The following is a 15,776-nucleotide window of genomic DNA, read 5'->3' on the forward strand; positions in this document are numbered from 1 at the left end:
AGTGTTCTTACCACAATAAAATAAAAAAGACCGCGGCAGCACTCGGGAGGGAGGGCTGCACTTACTCTAGGACTTTGCACTTGGGTTCGGATGCTGCTCCTCCCCGCAGAGGGTCACCGCTGAAGGGCCTCTCCTCCCCCTCCCCATGGTCAGCAGTTTCTCCTTGACCAGAGCAGGAGGAGGCTTTTCACAAAGCCTCTTTGTCCCCCCAGATGGTTCCACTTATGCCGCGGTTTCACTGGCATCCGGGGTAATTGACAGATGCGCTCAAGACCCCGTGTCCTCAAGTCCAGGCTCTGGAGCAGCCCACGCTAGCTGCTGTGCCCACCCAGACTGCAGAGTATCCCACAGCCGGCCAGCTGTCCCTCCGTTGTCAAGTTTGATACCAGAACCCTGACACAGGTGGACACGGTCCAGTGAGGGCCCTACATGCTCTGGGCCCTATTCTGGGAAGCGCCACCTCAGACACAGAGGCACAGAGGCACAGAGGCTTGTCCCAGAAGATCTGACTCTGTCCCCAAAAACCATGTGAGCAACAGTGACAGGCCCAGTAGATTACAGAGGTCCTGTGGCAGCTGAGCTTTGTTTACATTCTCTCAGGCTCTGCGTCACTCTTAGGAAGTGTGGGTCTTAACAAAAAAGACGTATTGACACAATTGGTATAAATGCGTAAGATGGTCCATTGTACCCTCAGTGTGGCATTCAGATTTGGTGTTTCCTTGCTGCTTTTGTGAAATGAATTCACGCGACTCTGTCTTATGTGAGGTAGAAAATGTCATGTAGATTTGCACATTTCTTTTAGAAATCTTATATGTTAAAGTCTTACTGTGATTACACCTTATTTTCTCTTCCAGCTTACCTGGATTTTGTGGATTAGTGATGTTTATATGTCATGGATGATGCCAGGTCCCTGTGCCATTGTCCCCCATCCAGGCACACTGGTTCGGCCGTCAGCCACCAGCCCAGGGCGCCCCTCCATCCCTGTCTACCCGGCCCCCCTCCCAGAGCCCTGAGAGAGGCTGGCCTTGGAGGGCAAGGGTGTGAGGTTTTCTCGGGCCCGAGTGGAGTCGAGGACGGTGCTTCACTCGGCGGTGCCCCAGAGCTGGGCAGGGTTCCCTGGCACCCAGGCAGGTTCAGTGAATATTCACAGAGCCGATTGGACCGATTTTTAATGAACTTCAGGAGCCCAGCCACCACCAGGCCAGCAGTGTGCTCAGCCAGCGGGGCTGGGAGCGGCCCACCGAGGACCGTCGGCTTCTGGTCCTGCTCCCACATCCTGCAGGGCTCTGACCTCCCAGCCAAGTCCACCACCTGCTTCCCATTCCAGACCCTGCCCTCAGCCCTAAGTGTCTCCCCTGTTGCTGGTGTTTCTCTCCTGGGTAGAAAAGCCACGTGTGTGCACCGCAGGAAGGCTGAAAAGAGGACACGTGGCGATGAGCTTAAAATCACTCTTAGTGTATCACCGAGGGATAGTCCCTTTCTAAAGGTGACAGGATTTCCTCGTTCTCTGCTTTGATTCCCAACAGTATGCAATAGAATATCTTGAATTTTTCATTTAACATTTTAAATATTTCCCCTGACTTTCTAACTCTAAATGAGAAGAACTCCAAGTCTAAAATCCCGGGCTCAGCCAGCAGAATGCTCTTCCTCCCAGGATTGGAAGGGGCACTTATTCCATGTGGCTTCAGGAAGAATTGTCACTTTGGCAGCAAACCCTATGAACAAAATGACCATAAAGTTGGACACCACCTTGGTGGTCGCAAGCGAGCCGGGCCACCTCGGCAGCTTCCCAGCCCGGGACCCACCCCAGCCCCCGAGTGGAGAGGCCTGCACCTGCCCTGTGTCTTGGAGAGTCGCTGTCCTGCCCGGATGACACGCTGTGTCCTGGGAAGGCACCGTGTGGAGCTCGGATTCTAACATGAAGACCGAGCCCAGCGGAGGAAAGGGGACCCGCCGAGCTGGACCTCCTACCCACCAGGTGGCATGGCCATCCTCCCCAGTCTCAGAGGTGGGAGTGTCCAAGCTCCACCTGGCACCAGGACGCCTGCTCATCCCCCATCCCCTCGGCGGCGTGATTTCCCCAAGCATTGGGATCAAACACGTGAAAGATGAGTGAGCGAGCCCGAGCCGGACCTCGTACCCACCCTGGCCACCCTCGGGGACACACCTGGGACAGTGCTGAGGGCTGGAGCCCCCCAGTTCCAGGGGCCTCACTGTACGTTCCAGGGCCGCTGCATTCTATTAAGAACATGTCTCCCCAGCTCTCTGTTTCGCTCATGAGCTTTCTCTGTGATGCACAGCTTGTGCACTGTCTGTGAGAAAATTTGCTGAACTGCCGGGACCTGTGTAACTGTGGGGATAGTGGGTGGCCCTCAGGGCCTGAAGCCGACTGAGGTCCCTGCAGGCCTCACCTCCCCTGGGCCCCCTGGGTCTGGAACAGCAGCCAAACCCACTCACCCTGAGTCCTGAGTTGGGAGCCCACAATGCTGTCCCAAAGCCCCATGGTGGCCCCAGAAGCGGGCACTGGGGACCTCGTCTGTCCAGCCAAGCCATGGGCCACGTCGGTGACCGGGGTGGAGGAGGGTGCAGGGGTTCCTAGATCCGGGCGGGGTAAGGGGGTGCCTGCCCCCAGTCGGCCTGCCCACCTGGCCAGTGGGAGGGGTGCCCAGAGAGCCAGGCTCCACCCTCAGGCTTGGCGGGTGGGACCGGGGCCGGGACGCAGCCAGACCAGCCTTTACTGCCCCGCTGTCCTACAGCTTCTAGAGGGAGCCGGGTAGGCCAGTGCCAAGCACGTCTGTGATGAGCCACAGAGAAGGAGGTAGAAGACAGATTCGTCACCAAAGCCGAGGACCACTGTCTGGGAGCCAGGCCGCCGGATGCGAGTGTGAACTTTTTCTCTGGGCTTCTAGGGCACGGATATGGTCTGCTGTGTAGACTGCTGGCCCAAAGAAAGGAGGCACACCTGTTCTTTAGGAGAAACTGCGTCATTTCCCTGGAGCTGATTCAGAAGGAACACTTCCAGTGGATCTTTATGTAAATGACATTGGCCGGGGGAGGGGAACATCCCTGAGTTGGGGCACCGGAGGGATGTGTTGAATCTAGAAACGTGTGGAAGCGTGTCTCCGGGGCCAGGTTGGTGTGGCCGTGGTGTTGCCGATCTCAGCTGAGGCAGGGACAGGAGTTGGAGGAAGTGGGCGGTGCCCCTCCCCCACATGCCTCCCCCACCCCCTCCCAGCTTCCTGGCATCCACTGGCTTTGTAACGGGGGAGGCTGGAAGCCTGGAGTGTGGGTGTCTGGGTTATTCACGGAAGGGAGATCCGGGCACTTCAGAAAGCCCTGCTGGCTGCAGTGCTGTGGGCACTGCTGAGGCATTAAGGCAGCCCCCGGGAAGGGCAGGGCTGCTGGAGGCCCCGGGTCTCCCCCATTGTCCAGGCTGTTTCCCCGTCAGGCATCCAGCCTTGAACAGAGCCTCCAGTGTCCCGTGGAGACACTCAGGATGAGAGAGAATGAGCACATTACCTTTATTACCCAGGCAGTAGCAAGACGCTGACGAGACAATGTTCGTGAGCAGTTCCGGTGTGCGGCCATTACTTCTCCAGCGTGTCCTCTGATGGACGCTTGGTCCCCGCGATGACGCACATCCCGGCTTCATCCCCACTTTATAGATGAGAACGTCAAGTCCAGAGAAGCTGCAGGAGGTACGTGTGTGTCATCTGAGGTCCATGGTGGGTTGAGTGGCTGCTCTTGGAGCCCACCTGGATATCAGCGGGAGTCCGGGTCACCCTCAAGGTGGTGATGTGACAAACCAGGTGACCCTTGTAGGTGGAAAACCCACCTGGATAAGAGCATGCGTGCCTTTCCTCGCAATTGGAAAGTTTTATTGCCTGTTGTTTAGAATGCAGAGCAAGTATGCACAGGTGTACACACACACACACCCCTGAGATGTGATTCACACTGCCCACCGACCCACCAGGGAAAGGTAAGGGGACTCCCCGTGGGAGGCGGAACAGGCCCCACCCCGGGGAGATCTAATGACCCACATGGTGTGGAGGACATTTGATTAAATGAACCTCTCATCCTTTGTTTAAGGCTCCTGACGGATTGGAGCAGGTTTAGCTGCCGGCAGCGGCCTCGCTGCCCGGGAAACACGCCCAGGCCATCGCAGGGGCGGCTGGCAGCAGGCGCCGTCCGTGACTTATAGGGAGATGGCAGCTTTACGTATTTAAAAGGAGCATGGCCGGCTTCCTATCTGAAGTATGTTTCCCCAGAGAGACCACCACCATTTGATCTATTTTTGATTAAAATGTAAAAATGAAAAATTAAATCAAATGGTAGTATAACTCCTTGGGGCTAACACACTTCGGTTGTGAACTATTCCCTACAGTAACCTTGAGACTTACGGCAGCATTGTCTCATTTGTAGGTGGTATCTTTATGTCACACGTAATTAAAATAAATTGCGGTGAGAACCACCAAACGCCTGCCTTCGGATGTACGGCCTGCAGGCTGGGCCCCTGGGGCAGGTCCTGGTCGGGGAGATGCCAAGCAGAGGGGCAAACGGGGCTGCCCAGCCAGCACGGGACCCAAGGGTGCCCACTCCAGCCCCTCCCCTTCCAAAGCCCCCGGTGCAGTCTCATCTGGCCCCCGTCAGATGAAGGATCACACCCTCTCTTCTCAAACAGCCTAGTACCATCACCAAATAACGGATACTGCCCCAGAAACCAAAGCAGGTGCAATTGGATTTCCTAGGAAAATGTGCTTTGCAGAATCTAATCTACAACTGATTGGTATCAAACTACTTTATCAGTCTGCCTGGGAATACGGGAGAGCATTTGATAGGTTTAGGGGACGGTCACCTCGCAAACGAGATGCCAGCGTTTGCCTCGGTGATCCCCGCTGCTGACGGACACGAGCCTCGCCGCATGCGGGGTGTGACTTTCTGCGTCGTGACTTCTCCATCCGTGTGGGTGTGACTGGACATGCCGTGGCTGCCTAATCAGACTTCCTTGTCTGCATTCATTTTTTTGAAGCCTCTGCTTCGAATGAACATTCCCCAGAAGAAAAACGTTTCTGGAATAAAGGTCTTAACGCAGCTCGCAGCCATGCTCTGCCATGGCTTCTGTGTGAGCCATGCCGGGCCCGAAGGGCTGCAGAAGTGCTGAGTCCCACGTCAGAGGGCACGAGGGCTGTCGCCGTCGTCGGCGGACACGGGGTGCGGGCTCGTGCTGTTTTACTTACCTACTAGTGTCAGACGCTTGACACGTGTAAATTTCCCTTTCTGTTCTCAAATGCTCTGGCAGCACAGCCCGGCTCGCTGGAAGCAAGTCACGACCGTCAGGATTTGGGGAGGCGGTCACGTGACGAGCATGGGCTGGCGGGCTCCGTCTCACGTCTTCCTCCCTGATGCCCACTGATGCCTCCTCCTGGGGCATGTGTGTGCTAGTGTATGTATGAATGTGCAGGTGTGCACACATGGGCGTGTGTACGTGTATGCATGTGTATGCACGTGTGTGTGTGGAGGTTATTAAAATTATACACAAAACTCCTGCAACTTTCATTTTCACTTAACACTGTGTCCTGAGCGTCCTTCCTGTGAATATAACTCATCAGCACAGGTCTGGATCATTGTTTTAAGAGCCATGTGTTATTACGTTGAATATATGAACAATAATTCATGTTGCTGGTATCCTCTTGATAGACGCTTGGGTTGGTCTTGAATTTTTGCTACAGCCAAAAATGCTAAAACTTGTAAGTTTAAAAATGCAAGTCAAGGGCTTCCCTGGTGGCGCAGTGGTTGAGAGTCCGCCTGCCGATGCAGGGGACACGGGTTCGTGCCCCGGTCCGGGAAGATCCCACATGCCGCGGAGCGGCTGGGCCCATGAGCCATGGCCACTGAGCCTGCGCGTCCGGAGCCTGTGCTCCGCAACGGGAGGGGCCACAACAGTGAGAGGCCCGTGTACCACAAATTAAAAAAAAAAAAATGCAAGTCAAATCTGTTAGATATTTTACAGTCAATTTGGCAAGAAGTTTTAAAAAGCATAACACTTGGTGCTGGTGAGGATGTTGGAAAATAGGCACTCAGTCACTGTTGTAGCAATGAAAAGTGTTACAATCATTTTGGAAGACCATTTGGCAAAATCTTTTAATGTGTCAAATGCCCCTGCTCTTTGCTCGATTCGTCACCCTCCTAAGAATCGATTCTGTCCACAGATTTATGCCCAAAGCTGCGTTCTGAGCCTACGGAAGGGACCACCGTCTTGTTTCCCTTCTGGGGTCAAACGTCCTATGTGGGGACGGTGACACCTGTCAGGGCCCCTGGAGATTTAGGTTTGTGGAAGCCGCCAGTACTCCGGATGTCTGGTCTCAGACACAGCGTCTCCCTGGCAAGATGTCAGACTGGGAGCCTTGTCTCCTTCAAAGCGGAACAGATTTCCCCAACTCTGCCCTCCGGTGGCGGGAAGGAGGCCATCGTGCAGCTCCCCGCATCCACCCTAGGAGGCCTCACAGAGGTCCGGGTGGGGCGTGGGTCCTGACCAGGATGCAAGCGTCCCCTTGCATGGTGGCTTGTGTCCAGGAATGGTGCCCTGGACAAAGAGGCCGTGCAGTTTCCCCAAGACCCCCATGGCCGTCAGGGGCCCCTCTCGCTGGGCCTCCAGCTCCACTCCTGTGGTCTCTTCTTCTCCTGCTCCTTTGAGTAAGGGGCTTTACCACGGGAGGCAGGCAGTGTGGGCCAGGCCAGGAGAGAATCACCGAGGATGCTCGTTGCTGCCTTATTTCCAGTGAGGGGAAAGAATTTGAGGCCAGTACAGAATTGATATCCATGAACCAAACGGCCCACTTCCTGAGATGTTTTGCAAAAGGAGCCTTGACATGGCCTTCGCCTTGGAGAGACCCAAATGCTCACATGGTCCTTGCACTGCAGTGACAAGCAGATGTATGACACAGTCATGGTGGCTCTTTGTGGACTGCCTGGCACAGGTTACCTGGCACAGGGGTGCCTTTAGCCCAAAAGCGGTTGGGGACTGGGGGTGCAGGGACCCGGGCATTCCCTTAAAGAGGCGGCCCCCAGACTCAGACTGGTCGAACACCAGCCCCTCGTTCCCCACCGATGTGTCCACTCTCACCCGCACCCATCCTGGAGCACTCTGACTGGCTAAGTTGTTGAGAGATTGGAGCCTCCAGGCCTCCTGCTGACAGTGGAGCCGCTTCCCCATACGAGCCAGTTTCTTATCCCAAGCCCTCCACCATCGATGCCGTGCGACTTGCTGCGTCTCTGAATGGATCATGCCCATTGGCTCCCTGGGGACAGCAAACTGATGGTAGCCTCCCTTAAAGGCATCCAGAGTGCCTTGGGGAAGGCCATGGACCCAAACAAAACAGTGTGTGAAAAGCCTCGAGGTTTCCTAGAGGTGAAAGGCATCCTTACCATCCACGGTGTATGGATGAGGAAACAGGCCCGGCTTGCGAGCTGACTTCCAGGGTCACCCGGATGGGACAGGGCAGCACTGAGCTGGGTTTCTGGCTGCCAGGGTGACCAGCTGTCCTGGTTTGTCCGCAACCGAGGGTTTCCTGGGACACAGGGCTCTCAGCATTAACAGGGACGTTCCAGGCACACCGGCCCCAGTTGGTCACTCTGTGCGACATCTCCCAGGCTCCTCCCTGGGTGCTGCCTGCCAGCTGGGGCCCCACTCCTCACCCTGAGCTCAGAGCCCCCAGCTCAGCACTTCTTTCTGGGCTGCCGTCTCTGCTTCCTCCCTTTGTTGAGGCCTGGCGTGGAATAGCATACACAGTCGGTGCTCAGTAGTTGTGCTCTGAGCCACACTGGACTGACTGTAGGCAGGGTCTACAGATAATAATCGGGGAAAGCCCAGTCCCAAATTCAGGGGCTGGGCAGTTCAAGGCCAAGGCAGGCATTGTTCTTCCAGGCTGGGGATGGGGAGGGCACCCTCCAGGCAGCTGGACCCCACTGTCCCATCGTTTGAATTGAGCAAACTAGTTAACAAATAATCCCCCCAGATCATTTCCCTCCCAGGCTTCCTGTGTGTGTCCAGCGGCAAAGTCTGGAGGGGCGGTCACACAGGCTAAGGTGGACCTTAGCAGCGGCTGTGGGGACCACCCTGTTCGGGGCCGACACCTGCGCAGGAGCCGGCAGCCAGGGGACAAGACGCTCCCGGAGGACGCCAAGCACGAGGGAGCGGCCGCGACAGGAATCGCGGGCCGGGGGGCTTTTCTGCACCCGCCATTCTCTAATGAACGTGTTTCTCTTCTGATGAATGACATGCCACTGAAGATGCATTCCTCATAAACAAATGAGAAGCTCAGATCCAGAAACTTCAGGCTGTGGCGGGACCCCTGTCCCCCACTGGCAGGGACACCTCAGGCCCCAGGCCCTTCCTCTTTGCCTGGACCTGCTGGGAGCCGACGCCGGTTTTTTCTCCCTGTCACGAAAGAATTAAAGACAACATCTTGGGTGGGAAGCAATTGCGGAGGGTGGAAGTTTCTGGCTAGGCAAATAAACTGGATTCAAGTATATTACAGCCCTAATCTTTCCGGCCTCTCTCCAGACGCTCTCCGAACATGGAAAAATGAGAATGTGTTCGCAGACAAAGCGTGACCTGAGGGAGAAGGCTGCCGGAATCTGGATTTTCAATAACATAAGACAATAAAGCTTAGACTTCTAACCTGCTGCAATATGGCTGAAGTATAAAGAGCTTAGCTGCTAATAAAAGGGAAGGGGTTTCCCCTCCTATCTGCAGATCCGGACCCCCCAGAAGGACACTTCACAAAGATCATAATGGGTTAGCCGGGATCACACAGACACGGGGCCCCTTGTTGACTGATTGTCTGACAGTTGTCACCTATGTGTCTGATATTACTAAGTCCCGTGTTGATTTCCTTGGGGTATTTTTGTCCCTTTAATTGCATATCTTCCTGTTGTGACCCTACACGGGGCAACATGTTGGGCTAGAGTTACCTCATAGCAAGATGCACATGCACTGTGCATGGCACCTCCTTGGTGGGGTGTGACTTGGCAGCGGCCACCCCATGGGGAGGGCAGGCTCTTAGGACGCAGGACAGAGCTGATCGCTTCCTCCTGGGAGGTCAAGCACCCAGACTCCTTTTACAAAAAAAGGGAGCTGGTGAAATTCAGGATTGTGAGTGATCCTTCTCTGAATTTGTTCATCAAGTACTTTACCAGCAGATTAATGGGTTGCCAAGCTGTTCCCCAGACAGTGTAATTGAGGCAAATTGCATGAATACACTGCATCAATATGATTGCATGAATCAGGCTGGGGGAAAGCAGCAGTGCTTGGTTAAAAATGCTCTTTGCCATGTAAAATGAGCCAGTAACATAGCTGTGGAGAACTGTAACACCAGCAGCCTTTCTGCCTGTCCATCCCCTTCCTCCCCTCCACCGTCTCCACCCAGACTTCCAGGTGGCTCAGGGCTGGTCCAGGCTGGTCCGTGGCTCAGGGCTGTACCATGCTCTTCAATATCATCTGCACTTTAACATGACACTGAAGCCAAGTTTTCCAAAACGTTCCAATTCTGTTCATTCCAGGTGTCGCTTCTTCCCTCCAGCTGCACCTCAGAAGAGCCAACCCCACTGCGTAGAGGACACATCTCTAGAAGCTTTCATTTCTGCAGCAGTCCCTGAGGTGGGCTGTGTAGCCAGGCCGTCCTCTGGGAACTCAGAGGAACTCCCATATGGAGCCACGTCGCTTCTCGCTCGGGTCGTCAGATACAGACCATGGAGACGCTGGATGCTCACAACACCACACAGCCAGAAGGCAGCTGCCGATCAGTGAGGAGCCCTCCTCTCAGGTGAGGGCTTTTAGAAATGCTCCGGCCCTGGTGCTGGGGGCCTGGGGAGAGAGCTGCCTGCCTCTGGGTCAGGCTGTTGGTGCTGCCAGGAGGCAATTCTGAGCCACAGACAGAGCCCACAGGACTATCTGGACCCCTCTGTCCAACATGGGCTGTGCCCCAGTTGGTACTTTTGGTACTGTGTTGGGAGGTCCTGAGGTGTGTGGTGGTGCCCACGACCTACTGGGCTTGGAGGACCAGAGCCCAAGACCCAAAATGGGCTCCCGGTTAGACAGGCTGATGTGGGAAGTGGGCACCAGATGTGCCACTCAGTAGCTCCATGACTGTGTCCTCCAGAGCCTCAGTTTCCTCATCAGAATATAAGGATAACATGGGTGCCACTGGGTGGATCAACTGAATTAATTACAGTCTTTTAAGAGAGGGCCATCCTTAGCCTTTGAAGGGCAGTGTTATGAGATGAATTGTTTCTTTCTCAAACTTCATATGTTGAAGTCCTGACTGCCAGTAACTCAGAATGTGACTCTATTTGGAGAAAGAGTCTTTAAAGGGATTTAAGGTTAAAATGAGGTTATTGGGGTGGGTCCCAATCCAATATGACTGTTGTCCTCATAGGAAGAGGAGATTAAGACACAGACACACACAGAGGGAAAAGACAGACACACAGGGAGAAGACAGCCATCTACAGGCTGAGGAGAGAGACCTCAGAAAGAAACCAAACCTGCTGACACCTTACTTTTGGACTTCCAGCCTCTAGAACCGTGAGAACATGAATTTTCTGTTGTTTGAGCCACATAGTGGTAGCAGCCTGAGCAGACTAATACAGGCAGGTTTGCCCACAGCTGGCTTTGCCCTCAGCCTAGAGAGAGTTAACCTTTTATTCCTTAATCTCCTCTGAAGGTGTTTCTACCTGTCACTGAGTCATCTGTTCAGAGGCTTCCCAGCTTTGTGACGGGTGAACAAAACACCTGTGCATTAGAAACAAGCATATGGGTATAGCCAAGGAAACTCCTACTGGACCTAACCCTCTTGCATATAAAAACTAAAAACTCTGCACAAAAAGAAAAAACTCTACCCAAATCTCTGACTGATATCTGAACCACACATGCTTGTAAGTAGAATCAAAGCAGTTTAGCTAAAATAAAAGGTCTGCACTGTGATTTGGGCTGATACTAAAGACAGAGTTTGCAATATAAGTCCAGTCATGTTAACTGCCTTCCAAAACAAAAAAGTCAACATTCTCTGGAGGATTAGAATAGACTCCAGAATCTCTGCAACATAACATTCCCAATACATGACATTCAGGATACAGTCTAAAATTGCCTGACATATGAAAAAAAAAAACAGGAAAATGTGACTCAGTCTCAAGAGAAAAGTCAGCCAGCTGAGAACAATCCTGAGGTGACCCCCAAGATGCTGGAATTAGAAGACAACAACTTTAAAGAAGATATTATAACTACACGCAATTAAGTAAAGAAAAATATGCTGGCAGTGAAAGAAGAGATAAGAAATCTCAGCTAAGAAATAAAAATTATAAAAATCAGAACCCAAACGAAATTCTAGAACTGAAAAAAATAATTGAAAAATATTTGAAATAAAAAATTCAGGGGATTCGCTTATTACCAGAATGGAGATAATAGATTAAAATCTGAGTCAGTGAACTTCAATATAGGTGAATATCAATCATCCAATCTGAAGAAGAGAAAGAAAACAGGTTGAAAATAATGAAGAGAGCCCTGGGAACCTGTGGGACAATATCAAAACATCTAACACATATGCAATTTGAATCCCACGAGGAGAGAAAGCAGAGAATGTAGGAGAAAAAAGTATTCAAAGTTATAGTGGCCAAGAAATTTCCTAAATTTGGTGAAACACCTAAATTTGAATTTCAAAAGGTTCAGTGAGCCCCAAACAAGATAAATATAAATAAACCATGTCTAAGCATCATAATCAAACTGCTGAAAATCAAAAGAAAGAGGATATCTCTGAAGCAGCCAAAGAAAATCTATACACATTGTACGTGTAGAATACGATTTGAGTGACTGCAGACTTCTCATCAAAAACTATGGAGGCCAGAAGGCAGTGGAACGATGTGTTTGATGCTGAAAGACAAACCCGTCAACCTAGGAGTCTGTAACCGGAGACAATACCCTTCAAAAAGGAAAATGTTTTCAGATTAAATAACAGAGAATCTGTTGCTATTTATGAGAAGTACTAAAAGAAGTTCCTTGAAGGGAAATGATACCAGTTGGGAATAAAGATTTTAGAGACGTAATGGAGAGTATCAGAACTGGGAAATATGTGGGTACATATAAATGAATGTTACAATCTTAATTTCTTTAAAATACATAAGACTGTTTAAAGCAGAAAGCTGTAACATTTTCTTCTGGGGTTTATTATGTATGTGGATACAATACCCATGACAACTGTAGATTAAAGGCCTGGGGGGACATATGGACCTATACAATTATAAGGTTTCTACATTTTACATATGGTGCTACAGTATTAACTCTAACTAGACTGAAAAGTCAAGGATGTATATTATGTATACTTTAATCTGTAAGCAACCACTAATAGTGTAATGTACAGAGGTATAGCTAAAACACAATAGGTTAATTGAAATGGATTTTTAAAAAATATTCAACTAATCCAGAAGAAGGCAGAAAATGAGGAACAGAGGGACACAAAACGGAGGGAACAAAAAGAAAATACTAAATTAGCAGGCCTAAATCCAACCGCATCAAAAATTACATTAAATTTTAGTGAACTGAGCATGCCAATTAAAAGGCAGAGGGTGTCAGAATGGACTTCAAAAAGCAAGACCCACACCTCATACTCATTAGGATGCTACAGTGAAAAACCCAGAAAATAACAGGTTGCAAGGATGTGGAAAAATTGGCATCCTTGGGCACTATTGGTGGGAATATACAATGGCACAGCTGCTGTGTAAAACAGTGTGGTAATTACTCAAAACTAAAAACAGAATTACTGTATGATCCAACTCCACTTCTACATATATACCCAAAAGAACGAAAAGCAAGGACCTGAACAGATATTGTACACCGTGTTCATAGCAGCAGCATTCACAGTAGCCAAAAGTGGGTGGCCACCTATATGTCCATTGATGGGTGAAAGGATAAGCAAAATGTGGTAAATACATACAAGGAAGTATTATTCAGCCTTAAAAAGAAGGAAATCCTGACACAAGCTACAACATAGATGAACCTTGAAGACGTTATGCAAAGATGTTTCTGTCACAGCCCCGAGTACTGAGGGGCGTCCACACACCCTCCCCCATGCTCAGAGCCCTGAGGTCCAGACACATCAGGGCTGTGTCCACTCCTCACATGCCGTTACCTGCTCTGACTAATACAGGAAGGAAAACCCCAGATTCAGGACTGGGGCTCTCCCCTCTGCCCTGCTCCCCTGTGCCTTCCAGTGCAGAGTTCCCAGGAACACCCTCCCTTGGGTGGGCAAGCCTGGCCGCCACTGCCCAGCCCCTCTGGCCTCTGCTCCGGGCTGCAGCCTGGGATGCTGTCTGTGAGCGGGGACCATGGGCCCGTGCAGGCAGGCTGGTGGCCGAGCCCAGGGGCAGGCCGTTGGCCTGGACATGCAGCCCGAGTGAGAGGTGAGTTCTGGACAATTCTGCCCTCGCCAGAGATTGTCTTCCTAGGACGGCAGGGCACAGCCCACCACTCTGCCTGACCTGGGGCAGGGGAGCCAGAAAGGGAAAGAGAGCAGGGACTCCACCTGTGGACAGGGGACCGGTGTGCTGACTCAGAGTCCACTGCCTGATGAGCCCGATGAATGGACGTTTCAGTCATGATGAGATGTTCCTCCTCCTCTCTTTTACTGCTATCTGAGCTCTATTTTGTCTGATGTGAATGTAGCCAGCCTAGCCTTCTATGCTTACTGGTTTCAGGGTATGTCTTTTTCCATCTGTTTGTGCTCAGCCTATCTCAGTTTTCATTTCAAAGTACCGATTTTAAAGGAACCTATTTAAGCTAACTATTATAGCTGGGACTTGCTGTTTTTTCATTTCTTGTACATTGTGGTAAAATACACATAACATAAAAATTCCCTATCTTCAGTGTAATTTACCATTTTTAAGTGTATAGATCAGTAGTGCTATGTATATTCACGCTGTTGTGCAGTCAGTCTCCGGAACTGTTCATCTTGCAAAGCTGAAACTTCACGAATAAATGCCCCGTTTCTCCCTTGCCCTACAGCCCCTCAAAACCAGCATTCTGCTTTCATCTCACAGTCCTGGGGGCTGTGAGCGTGGTGGAGGGTGTGTGGGTGTCCCCTCACTCAGGACCCTTTAGCCCTGTGAGCCGTTAGGACACTGGGTGTCACCCAGGTCCTGCTGCTCTGAGGCACAGCCTGTGGCATTGGCCAGTGTCACGCCGCAGCCTGACTCCTGTCTCTCACTGGCCGGGGGCTGCCGGCAGAGAGCCATGCTCCCTGGCAGATCGCGAGCCTGGAGTCCAGGTCATGGGCACCTGTTTATACTCGGTGGTCGGGGGCTTCATAGGACCTCCTTTATGGCCGACGAGCCACAGGTGTGGGGAAGTCCCCAGGGAAGTCCTCCCCGCTCAGGAGCGCGGCTGGAGGAGAGAAGCGCAGAGGACCTCAGCACCTGGCCCTGGCTCAGTGCGCTCACCTGCCACGCACGTCGCTGCCTGGCCCCCTCTGTGCATCCATGGGACTAACAGGCCTGTTTCTCATTGGGACCCACAAGGAAATGGTTTCAGCTGCTCCTTTTCTGTGTCTCAATGTGCATGCAGCGGTTTTCATCACCCTATTAGAACGCCTGAATTACTTCTCTACCCCCCTGCTGCAGCAGCCAGCGCTGGAGCTCTGATCCAAACCTGAACACTGGGCACGCTTGCATGAATTCTTGGGGGCTTGAGGGGAAAACATTTCAGCTTAGGGAGAACATCACAGTACTTGAGAGCACTTGGAATCCTCAGTAGCACAACCGTCTCTACGTGCGTTTCAAAAGAGGAAGAAGCTCCTCTGTGAACGTCCCTTGGAATTGCCTGACAGAGAATATACTCTGCAGGGGCACGTGGGTGCCTCCTAAATTTTGCGGGAGAAGGATCTGAAGAGCTCAGAGGCCGGAACCCTCTATTGTGTATCATGCAAGCAGTGTGAAACCTGAGGAAACACTGATAATGCTTTGGACACAACACCAGCGACCTGCCCACGTGCTGTCATGGCATCTTCCCACCGGTGACCCATCATCAGGGTACCCGTGAAACCACCACGCGGAACGTGAGCCCCTGAGCCACAGGCCTGGAAAGGTGAGAGCATCATTCTCGCAGCCCTGGGGGTGGGGGGCAGGAGAGCTTCCAACAATGTTCACGGCAACCCTCGACCTGTCAACATAGATTTTGAAACACTCACACTCATCTTGGAATATGGCAGAGTATCAACCAATGAATCGATTTTAAAAATGGAATCTTAAGGACAAATAAATAAGATCAAGGAGGCTTTGCTGTATTTGTCTGCTAGGACAGCTGTAACAAAGTACCACAGGCTGGGGGGCTTAAACAAGATGAAATTTATCTTCCCACAGGCCTGGAGGCTGGACATCCAAGATGAAGGTGTGGGCAGGGTTGGTTCTCCTGAGGCCTCTCTCCCTGTCTTGTAGACGACCGCCTCCTCCCTGTGTCCGCACGTGTCTGTCCTCTGTGGTCACGTGTAGCCAGTGTCTCTTCTCATAAGAACACCAGTCCTAGCGGATGACCTGGTGACCTCCTGTAACCTCAGTCACCTCTTGAAAGGCCCCATCTCCTGGCAGGGGTGCTGGGGCCACTTGGACATGCGAGGCCTCCATCACCTCACACACCAAATGGGGATCAGAGCATGACCCCCGTCAGACGTCCTGAGGAGAAATGAATCCATCCAGGCAACAAGAGTTTGGAACAGACACATCAGGCCCGTGATCAA

Source organism: Mesoplodon densirostris, chromosome 1, assembly GCF_025265405.1.
Source record: "Mesoplodon densirostris isolate mMesDen1 chromosome 1, mMesDen1 primary haplotype, whole genome shotgun sequence".
NCBI classification, from domain to species: Eukaryota; Metazoa; Chordata; class Mammalia; order Artiodactyla; family Ziphiidae; genus Mesoplodon; species Mesoplodon densirostris.